This window comes from Idiotropiscis lumnitzeri, unplaced genomic scaffold (genome assembly GCF_059441095.1).
Source record: "Idiotropiscis lumnitzeri isolate Australia: NSW breed Sydney's pygmy pipehorse unplaced genomic scaffold, RoL_Ilum_1.0 HiC_scaffold_80, whole genome shotgun sequence".
In the NCBI taxonomy this organism is placed as follows: Eukaryota; Metazoa; Chordata; class Actinopteri; order Syngnathiformes; family Syngnathidae; genus Idiotropiscis; species Idiotropiscis lumnitzeri.
In genome coordinates, this window is record NW_028283618.1 from 636973 (window position 1) to 649131 (window position 12159).

Here is a 12159-nt window from a genome sequence, read left to right on the forward strand (position 1 = left end):
AATATATATAATAAATATATATATATATATATATATATATATATACGGGGAGAGAGAGAGTGAAATTCATGTTATAACAAAAAAACCAAATTATTATTAAAACGTATTATTTTTTTATTCCCCAGCCATTCTTTTTGTATTTATTTAATTACTCCGACTTTTACCTGCTGGTACGCCGTCCGGTGTGCCCTTTGAAATGAAAGGTGGCATTCTTTATTTATTTATTCATTTATTCATTCATAACTGACAGCCTCGCGCTCCGCTCGTGCCCGGGCGGAAGAGGTGCTCCAATTTGGCTTAACTGTGACACACGCCCGCCCTCCTCCCCCGGAGCTTCCATTCGGTTAAACTTAGGGGCCGCTTGGCACCGCCCGTGCCCGGGGAAGGTGCTCCTCTTCGGCTTACTGTGACGTGAGCATGCCCTCCTCCACCGGAGCTTCCATTCGGTTAAACTTAGGGGCCGCTTGGAACCGCCCGTGCCCGGGGAAGGTGCTCCTCTTCGGCTTACTGTGACGCGAGCATGCCCTCCTCCTCCGGAGCTTCCATTCGGTTAAACTTAGGGGCCGCTTGGCACCGCCCGTGCCCGGGGAAGGTGCTCCTCTACGGCTTAACTGCCACGCACGCTGGCCGGAGCTCTGGTACGGTCCGAACCGCGCGAAACGTCGCCACCGATCGTGTCCGAGGGGAACGTGCTCTTCTTCGTCCACTCTCCTCTTCGCCCACGCTCTTCTTCGGCGCACGCCGGCCGTCTAACCGCTCCAGCGCCCCGTCGTGCCGCTCGGCGAAACTACAATGCCCCCGAATATTTTTTAGACCCGCGAAGCACTGAACCCGCGAAAGGTGAACCGCGAAGTAGCGAGGGTTCACTGTATGTATAAGACCAAGACCTACAAAAAAGTCTCTTGGAGCAATGAGCTAGGTTTTACAGGAAGTCGGCCATTTTGAATTTACTTAAAAGGGGGCGGGTCACCACAATGGACTTTGTGTAGAAATTATTATTGGGGCCCGAGCAGCGACCGCGGCGAGGTCCCGATTGTTTTTGTAGAAAATATTATTACTTTTATTATTATTATTATTATTATTATTATTAGGGCCTGAGCAGCGACCGCTGCGAAGTCCCTATTGTTTTTGTAGAAATTATTATTATTATTATTTTTCCGATTGTTCGATCGCATTTTTGACCCCCGAAACATGCACAAAAACTCACCAAACTTGGCAGTCTCATCGGGCATGGCGAAAAATTTGATATTTTAACGTCTAATATGAACAGGAAGTGAGTTATGAATTTTTGAAAGTCCGAGTTTTGCCCTTTTTTGCATGTTTACAGGGGTCATTCTTTTGCACCCTGATCCTAAAGGCTTCATCTGATTGCCTTAAAGTTCTGTCTGGAGCATCTTAAGACCTGGGACAAACACTGGGGCTAAAATTTTTTGTTTCCGAAATACTATATGACGGGGGCGGGGCTTCAAAGTTTTCACTTAAGATTTCCTTCGCCGCAATGGACAAAATGCTTAATAACTCTCCTGCACATGCTGCTAAAAATCCAAAACTTCACATGTACATAAAGAGTCGGTACCTGAAGACATCTATATGTTTATATTCAGTTATACACCTTGCGCCAATCAATATCAATTTTTACATTTTGACGTACTGCACGGTGCCCTTTTAACGAATCCGATTGAAAATTGGCTAGAAAAGACTCAAGACATTGATCTTACTCTATCCCTATTTTTACGACTTTCCTTCAAAGGGCGTGGCTATTACGGTGCTGCAGAGTCTGATTATTCTCCGTGGCAACAAAAGTTCCTGCAAAATGATTCAGATGATCCATCTTCTGGAAATCTTTCACATTTGAGGATATTCAGGCCCTGAAGACGGCTGCCAACTTATTTTTGATCGCAGTGGTAGTGCCACCAACTGGTTAAAACAAATACAAATTATTTTCGTTGATGTTTTTCTCCGGGCAGGTGAACAAAATCTACCTTATATTTGCTCGGATGAGTGTTTAGGCCTTGAGCATGTCACAATACGAAAGTCTTTCGCCTTCTTCAGAGTGTCACATGATGCTGTCTTGTGACCCGTCTTTATCAGCTGATGTTCCATGAGGGTGTGACTTACCTGTCACAAGAATGAAGGCAAGTCACGCCCCCCGCTGTCCGTTCACTCCGCCAAGATGCTGGTCCAGGTGGTAGAGAGGATGAAGGCTCCCTTGTCTCTGTTCATGGTTTTTATGCCTCGCTTGCAGATCTCAATGGCCTCTCTGATCCAGCGCTGTTGTTTGTTCTCTTCTGTGCGGATGACCCTGCCCTTCTCCCGGTCCATGATGTGGTTTTCCCTTTTGCAGTGGTCAGTGATTGCTGATTTGTAATGTTCATGTTGTGCTTGTTCTTTTACTGCTCTGATTTTTTCATTTTTTTGACAGGTAAGTCACACCCTCATGGAACATCAGCTCAAGACACCATCATGCGACACTCTGAAGAAGGCGAAAGACTCGCCGAAACATGTCAGGTAAAAAATTAACCTAAAACATAATTGTCTGCTTTTAATGAATCAGTCAAATATCAATAATAAGAAGACAAAATGAACCTAATACAAATAAATGAATGCTTAATAACTCCCCTGCACATGCTCCTAAAAATCCAAACCTTCACCTGTAAATAAAACGTCCCGACCTGAAGACATCTTAATGTTATTATTTTGTTATACACACAGTGCCGCCAAGTGGAATCAAAAATTTGTTTTTATTTTAATTTTCACGTACTGCACGGTGCCCTTTTGACGAATCCGACTGAAAATGAGTCAGAAAAGATTCAAGACAATGATCTTACTCTCTGCCGAATTTTGTGACGTTTTGGCAAAAGGCGTGGCTATTAAGGTGCTGAAAAGTCCGATTGTACTCTGTGGCAACAAAAGCTCCGGCAACATGACTCAGATGATCCTATCTTCTCGAAGTTGTACACATTTGAGGATACTTCAGCCCTGAAGACATCTACCAACTTATTTTACATCGTAGTAGTAGCGCCACCAACTGGTAAAAGCTAATACAAGTTATTTTCTTGGATGTTTTTCTCCGTGCAACTCAACAAGGTCGCCCTCATATATGCTCGGATGACTGTTTCGGCCATGAGGATGTCACAATACGAAATTCGTCCTTTTTCATGAAAAGTTGTGGGAGTGGCATTGCACTGTTCGGCAATAAAACAAAGCTGATTATGAGGTTCTAAATATGAACGACAACTTGTAAAACTTTACACACACATCAGGCCGAGCAAATTTATCAATATTTTATACGTTAGTTGTGCAGCTTTTTTGAAATGGCTCGCCATGGCCCTCGAGAAATGTTAAAAAAAGCAGCTCTGGTTGAGTGTTTCACCTCGCTTTTTGTAAATTTTATGGAGTACAGTGAACCCTCGGTTATCGCGGTTAACGGGGACCGAGACCACCCGCGAAAACTGAAAATCCGCGAAGTAGCGGCGCACCTTCAAAAATGCTTAAAAAAAATAAACAGGTCACTGCTCGGGCCCTAATAATAATAATAATAATAATTTCCACAAAAACAATGGGGACCTCGTAGCGGTCGCTGCTCGGGCCCTAATAATAATTTCTACAAAAACAATAGGGACCTCGCCGCGGTCGCTGCTCGGGCCCCAATAATAATTTCTACACAAAGTCCATTGTGGTGACCCGCCCCCTTTTAAGTAAATTCAAAATGGCCGACTTCCTGTAAAACCTAGCTCATTGCTCCAAGAGTCTTTTTTGTAGGTCTTGGTCTTATACATACAGTGAACCCTCGCTACTTTCGCGGGTTCAGTGCTTCGCGGGTCTAAAAAATATTCGGGGGCATTGTAGTTTCGCCGAGCGGCACGACGGGGCGCTGGAGCGGTTAGACGGCCGGCGTGCGCCAAAGAAGAGCGTGGGCGAAGAGGAGAGTGGACGAAGAAGAGCACGTTCCCCCGGACACGATCGGTGGCGACGTTTCGCGCGGTTCGGACAGTACCAGAGCTCCGGCCGGCGTGCGTGGCAGTTAAGCCGTAGAGGAGCACCTTCCCCGGGCACGGGCGGTGCCAAGCGGCCCCTAAGTTTAACCGAATGGAAGCTCCGGAGGAGGAGGGCATGCTCGCGTCACAGTAAGCCGAAGAGGAGCACCTTCCCCGGGCACCGGCGGTTCCAAGCGGCCCCTAAGTTTAACCGAATGGAAGCTCCGGAGGAGGAGGGCATGCTCGCGTCACAGTAAGCCGAAGAGGAGCACCTTCCCCGGCCACGGGCGGTTCCAAGCGGCCCCTAAGTTTAACCGAATGGAAGCTCCGGAGGAGGAGGGCATGCTCGCGTCACAGTAAGCCGAAGAGGAGCACCTTCCCCGGGCACGGGCGGTGCCAAGCGGCCCCTAAGTTTAACCGAATGGAAGCTCCGGGGGAGGAGGGTGGGCGTGTGTCACAGTTAAGCCGAATTGGAGCACCTCTTCCGCCCGGGCACGAGCGGAGCGCGAAGCTGTCAGTTATGAATGAATAAATGAATAAATAAATAAATAAATAAAGAATGGCACCTTTCATTTCACAGGGCACACCAGACGGCGTACCAGCAGGTAAAAGTCTGAGTAATTAAATAAATACAAAAAGAATGGCTGGGGAATAAAAAAATAATAAGTTTTAATAATAATTTGGTTTTTTTGTTATAACATCAATTTCACTCTCTCTCTCTCTCCCCGTATATATATATATATATATATTTATATATTTATTATATATATTGTATTTTTTTTTAAGCATTTTTGAAGGTGCGCCGCTACTTCGCGGATTTTCAGTTTTCGCGGGTGGTCTCGGTCCCCATTAACCGCGATAACCGAGGGTTCACTGTACTCCATAAAATTTACAAAAAGCGAGGTGAAACACTCAACCAGGGCTGCTTTTTTTAACATTTCTCGAGGGCCATGGCGAGCCATTTCAAAATAGCTGCACAACTAACGTATAAAATATTGATAAATTTGCTCTGCCTGATGTGTGTGTAAAGTTTCACGAGTTGTCGTTCATATTTAGAACCTCATAATCAGCGTTGTTTTATTGCCGAACAGTGCAATGCCACTCCCACAACTTTTCACGAAAAAGGATGAATTTCGTATTGTGACATCCTCATGGCCGAAACAGTCATCCGAGCATATATGAGGGCGACCTTGTTGAGTTGCACGGAGAAAAACATCCAAAAAAATAACTTGTATTAGCTTTTACCAGTTGGTGGCGCTACTACTACGATGAAAAATAAGTTGGTGGATGTCTTCAGGGCTGAAGTATCCTCAAATGTGTACAACTTCGAGAAGATAGTATCATCTGAGTAATGTTGCCGGAGCTTTTGTTGCCACAGAGTACAATCGGACTTTTCAGCACCGCAATAGCCACGCCTTTTGCCAAAACGTCACATAATTCGGCAGAGAGTAAGTGAGTCTTTTCTGACTAATTTTCAGTCGGATTCGTCAAAAGGGCACCGTGCAGTACGTGAAAATTAAAATAAAAACAAATTTTTGATTCCACTTGGCGGCGCTGTGTGTATAACAAAATAATAACATTAAGATGTCTTCAGGTCGGGACGTTTTATTTACAGGTGAAGGTTTGGATTTTTAGGAGCATGTCCAGGGGAGTTATTAAGCATTCATTTATTTGTATTAGGTTCATTTTGTCTTCTTATTATTGATATTTGACTGATTCATTAAAAGCAGACAATTATGTTTTAGGTTAATTTTTTACCTGACATGTTTCGGCGAGTCTTTCGCCTTCTTCAGAGTGTCGCATGATGGTGTCTTGAGACCCGTCTTTATCAGCTGATGTTCCATGAGGGTGTGACTTACCTGTCAAAAAAATTAAAAAATCAGAGCAGTAAAAGAACAAGCACAACATGAACATTACAAATCAGCAATCACTGACCACTGCAAAAGGGAAAACCACATCATGGACTGGGAGAAGGGCAGGGTCATCCGCACCGGAGAGAACAAACTACAGCGCTGGATCAAAGAAGCAATTGAGATCTGCAAGCGAGGCATAAAAACCATGAACAGAGACAAGGGAGCCTTCATCCTCTCTACCACCTGGAGCAGCATCTTGGCGGAGTGAACGGACAGCGGGGGGCGTGACTTGCCTTCATTCTTGTGACAGGTAAGGCACGCCTTCATGGAACATCAGCTGATTAAGACTGGTCACAAGACACCATCACAGGGTTCGAAGTTAACTTTAAAAACTGCTTCCCCATAGGGCAAGTGCCACTAAAATTTGCCTTGCCCGAGTGGCCAAATTACTTGCCCAACTTGGGCAAGTGACAATTCTTTTTCTCTTGCCCTGAGTGACTTTTTGTATGACAAAGTGTCTAATTACAAATTGCATGAATTTTTTGTTCGGACAGTTCCCGCCTAGAAAGAATTAAAAATACGTTACAATCATAAGTGTTGCTTATATAAAAATGTATCATGTATTAACACATTAATTAGGTGTCTGCTGACCCAGGATTATGTTATTGTTATGTTATGTTATATATCAATGAGAATGTGGAATGACACTGAACGATGGAAGGTGGAAGGATGTGGAAAGATCGTGAATGACATTGAATGATTTGGAATGACACTGAAAGATTTTGAATAATACTGAATGACACTGAATGAAGTAAAACTCTCTGGGAACGGGCCAATTCAAGATAGCTGCCGCACTGTGGGGGAGGCTTTGGTACCAAATTTGGAAAGAGACCCAAACGGTTGGGTCCATTTTATATCAGTGTGGGGGTGAAACGTTGGTCTCTGCGGAGCTGTCTGAATATTGGAGAAGTGAGAAGACAAAGTAAAACAGAACAATTAAAATCACTCTTCAAATACATATTGTTTGGTAAGCAGAGCATGATTTACAGCTCACCATTTTATTGCATGCACCAAGCATGTTATACATTTTTCTGTCCACGGGATGGCGTAGTCAAGAAAAATGAAGCATCTCGAAGCCCATTCGTGTGTGAAGTATTTCCCTGCAGGGCTTGGCTGCTTTATGGGGCTTCATTTTGCCATCACTAGTTTTAGATAGTTTTAATTTTTGAAAGAGCATTTTCATTTTACAGTGAACCCTCGCTACTTCGCGGTTCACCTTTCGCGGGTTCAGTGCTTCGCGGGTCTAAAAAATATTCGGGGGCATTGTAGTTTCGCCGAGCGGCACGACGGGGCGCTGGAGCTGTTAGACGGCCGGCATGCGCCGAAGAAGAGCGTGGGCGAAGAGGAGAGTGGACGAAGAAGAGCACGTTCCCACGGGCACGATTTGGGGCGACGTTTCGCGCGGTTCGGACCGTACCAGAGCTCCGGCCAGCGTGCGTGGCAGTTAAGCCGAAGAGGAACAACTTCCGCCCGGGCACTAGCGGGGCGACATTTCGCTCTGTTCGGGAGCGTACGAGAGCTCCGGAGGAGGCCGGCCGGCGTGCGTGGCAGTTAAGCCGAAGAGGAGCACCTTCCCCGGGCACGGGCGGTGTCAAGCGGCCCCTAAGTTTAACCGAATGGAAGCTCCGGAGGAGGAGGGCATGCTCGCGTCACAGTTAAGCCGAAGAGAAGCACCTTCCCCGGGCACGGGCGGGGCGAAATGAAACCGAGTTCAACCGAACGGAGACACGCTTCGGGGGAGCAGGTCCGGCGTGCATGACAATTAAGCCGAAGAGGAGCACCTCTTCCGCCCGAGCACGAGCGGAGCGCGAGGCTGTCAGTTATGAATGAATAAATGAATAAAAAAAATAAATGAAGAATGCCACCTTTCATTTCACAGGGCACACCGGACGGCGTACCAGCAGGTAAAGGTCGAAGTAATTAAAAAAATACAAAAAGAAGTAATTGAATAAATACAAAAATAATGGCTGGGGAATAAAAAAATAATAAGTTTTAATAATATTTTTTTTTTTTTTGTTATAGCATGAATTTCACTCTCTCTCTCTCTACCCGTGTATATATATATATATATATATACATATATATATATATATATACATATTTATTATTTTTTTTTTTTAAGCATTTTTGAAGGTGCACCACTACTTCGCACTTTTTTTTTTGAAGCATTTTTGAAGGTGCGCCGCTACTTCGCGGATTTTCAGTTTTCGCGGGTGGTCTCGGTCCCCATTAACCGCGATAACCGAGGGTTCACTGTATTTTTTTCATTATCGAATTTTATTTTTTTCTATTCAAGTTTTGAGTTCATTTTCGTTTACTAAAATAACCTTGGGCTGCAACTACTATCACAGCAACGGCTCATTATATTTTGGCTGCTAAATATGCCAATTTGTCAGAGAGAAGACCGTGACAAAGAATGGCCCAATCGCAATAAACACTCTACACCATACGTTCCTCGTTGACGTGTACATGGGGTGTTGCAGAGCACAGGTTCCAAGCGTACCGATATTGCAAAATTGGGACAATGCGTGTGACGACACCAACTTCCGCCTCCTATGTCATCGAGCTTGGCGGCACGTTATCATTATGTATTTATTTGTAACAATTTTGACGTTGAGAGTGATATTAAAACTTAAGTAATGTGGTAGTTAAGAAAAAACCCTGGCTTGGGACCCACCGGAACAAGCTATAGCTTCATTTGTACTATTTGAGGCGCTCTCACAATCTGCGGCGCATGCACACAAGGTCGCTAAGTACGCTAGCTGCACTCGGACAAAACACGTAGGTGACTTTAAAAGAGTGACCGAAATTGCACACATGCAACTGTTTATCATAATGTCATAATTTGATATGTACATTTGAAGAGAATTTTTTTCAGCATGGGCACAAGAATTCCACCGAACATCGCCAGTTCAATGGGATTTTGGTTAAGTCCGCAAATAATTGTGGACAATATACTTTGGCTGCGCGCTCGAATAATTTTACTCGTATATACTTCAATGAGGGTGTAGTGTGGGTATCGGGATCTTTAACACGCCCTAACACGAAGCTGACTCTCCAACCGCCACAGCCTTTTAATGGCGAAATTATAAAATAAACAAAAACACTGTTCAACAACATAAAATAAAATAAAAAATCACATCATACTTACATTTATAAACTTTAATCCTCAAGAACATTATTCTCAGCTTGACCGAAAGACGAGGACACGGGAGCGCCTCGGGCATGTTCTTCTTCCTTGTGTAGGCGAATGACGTTTTAAGGTGCTTGTCCGCCACCTGCTGTGCTGAACTATGTATTAAATAAGAAAAGCAAATTGTTGAATGTTTTTTCCCCAATGAAGACTGAATTGTAAAATACCCGGAAATGGCTTTTCTGTTTTATTGTGCATTTAAAAAAAATTCAGATTGTCCTTTTTTGTTGAGATAATTGTTGAATATTGAAATTGCACATGTAACTGGTAATTTAGTTTTAGATATTATTTGAACCAGTGGAGGGCCATGCATTTCACACCTGGGCCTTCAATGAAGTCCTACTTCGTCCTACTTGAATAAATCCCCCTCATAATACCATAATTTATGACACCACGGGTGGACAAACAATATACAGAAAAGCACTTAGACAGCACTGACCGAGTGTTGGACGATATAGCTTCTCTTGAAAGGTCCGTGTTGAAAATGGCCTCGCAAGTGAATCTTCAATTTCTAAAGATAAAGATGTCTTTTAATTGTCCCATAACGGGGACATTTGCAGTGTTACAGCAGCAAAGATATACATCACACAGTGGCACCGACGTAATGTAGCCGTTAATGTATAACATTGGCAGCAGGCATTCATAAAAAGCATGCAAATATACACAGTATATACGTATATACACAGATCCCCATGTATATACACACTTACAGCCCACAACATATACAAGTGTAAGGAAACACTCCTAATGCCTGTCTATGGTTCAGAGGGGAAATAAATAAAAACGCTGCAATGATAAAAAAAAATACTGAATGATTGAAAATACTGCAATGATAAAAATACTGCAAGAATAAAAGTACTGTACCCAGCCAACATGTCCAACTGGGCCCCAAATGGGGTAAATGCGGGATTCCTGGGTACCAAGTGGGAATGGGCTAGAAGTGGGCAATGGTACAGGGTTCCATGTGGGCGCCATCTGGGATTGGTGGGCATGGGCTTAAACTGGGCAAATGTTGTGGGTGCAATACGGGTTGTGTATGGGCTAAGTGGGCATGGGTTAGAACTGGTAAAGATAAAGATAAAGATGTCCTTTATTAGTCCCACAATGGGGAAATTTGAGGTGTTACAGCAGCAAAGATATAGCTCACACAGAGTCGGCGGCGTAATGTAGCCGTTAATGTATAACATTAGCAGCAGACATTCATAAAAAGCATGCAAATATACACAGTATAAACGTATCTAAGTGTAAGGAAACACTCCTAATGTCTGTCCATTATACAGAGGGGAAAATGCTGTAATGATAAAAACTACTGAATCTACTACTGAAACCATTTATAGGTCCTATTTGGGTTATGTGTGGGCTAAGTGGGCATGGGTTAGAACTGGTCAACCATGTGAGGGTCTCATATGGGCTGTATATGGGCCAAGTGGGCATGGGTTAGAGCTGGTCAACCATGTCTGGGTCCTATTTGGGTTATGTGTGGGCTAAGTGGGCATGGGTTAGAAGTGGTCACCATTTATCGGTCCTGTTTGGGTTATGTGTGGGATAAGTGGGCATAGGTTAGAGCTGGTCAACCATGTCTGGGTCCTGTATGGGTTATAGATGAGCTAAGCGGGCATGGGTTTGAAAATTTGTTCTGGAGCCTTTTTGATATTTAATGCATGCTATGCTAATAGTAACCACCCGAAGACTATTCTCAGTAGAACTATTCAATGGATGCCAAAACGATAGAGACATGGCCATGGAGCCTATGCTGCGAGATTGTGAAAGGACTAAAATAAGTGTAGGATTTTTGAGGACCAGAAGTCAGCTTTTATTAGGTTTGACATTGATTTAACTTATGGAACAATGCAAATTATGGTCGGGTTGTTGTTGGACTTTTTCCGCTTTTGACTAAGGGACGGGTGTTTTTATTTTCTGGGACTCTTTAGAACAAGTGGCACGGTGGCGGACTGGTTAGCAAGTCCGCATCACAGTACAGAAGTGCAAGGTTCTCCCTATGCCTGCTAGGGTTTTCGCCGGTTTCCTCCCACTTTCCAAAAACATTCATGATAGGTTGATTGGTCACTGGTCCAAGGTCTGAGTGTGAGAGCGGATGGTTGCTTGTCTCTGTGTGCCCTGCGATTGACTGGCAACCAGTTCAGGGTGTACCCTGTCGACTGCCCGAAGACAGCTGGGATAGGCTCCAGCACTCCCGGGGACCCTTGTGAGGACAAGAAGCAGTACAGAGGATTGATTGATTTATTAAAATTAAAATTAAATTCATGTATTTATCTATGCTAAATTTAACAACGCTGGACGTTATATTTTGTGAATTTACATGTACCCCCAACTGTGACTTAATAACCCTTAAGGGACAAGATAACATTTTATAATATTCCAGACAGCTAAGATTGTCATCTATGAACTATTTGACAAGGCAGGTCCAGCATTGTCAGCCACATCCAACAGTCAACACAGTTACTTTTTTTTTAATAAACAAAATCAACATTATTAATTAATGTTATTTTATTAATTCTGTATGCTGTGAAAGATCTTTATTCAAAGTATATTTGAAGTTATTTCTACCTTATTGCTTGATTTTTGTAGATTCAAGTTGGAGTTGTCAAAATTACAGATTCTTTTGAAGGCAGCATATTCAAACTGTGAGAAAAGGAGCGAATGCAAGCTACGCGGTCTTTGAGGTGCGGCAGAAGAGCTGAAAGCACGGTGAGTCCCGAACGATAATTGAATTAATTAATTAATCTTGGGTAAATGTCTGGCTCTCATTTTTTAGACTTACTTTACAATGTGTTTTGTAATTTTTCAAGGTTGCCTGTGTTGGAAAACTGCTTGGTGCGTTAGCTAAAACACAGTATGCTAAAATGATAAGTGACGAGAACACAGAGGGTATATCAACAACGTACGTACTCGAATTATTTTGGGGAAAACTTAAGTACATTATAATCACCCTTTTAATAATACTGATAAGCGTTGTGTGTTTTATTTATTTTTATGAGGACCTTTACAACGAGCTACATATTGTTAGCATTGGGCCTACGACGCTAAACACAGTGTCCCTCGATCTCTCTCCAAA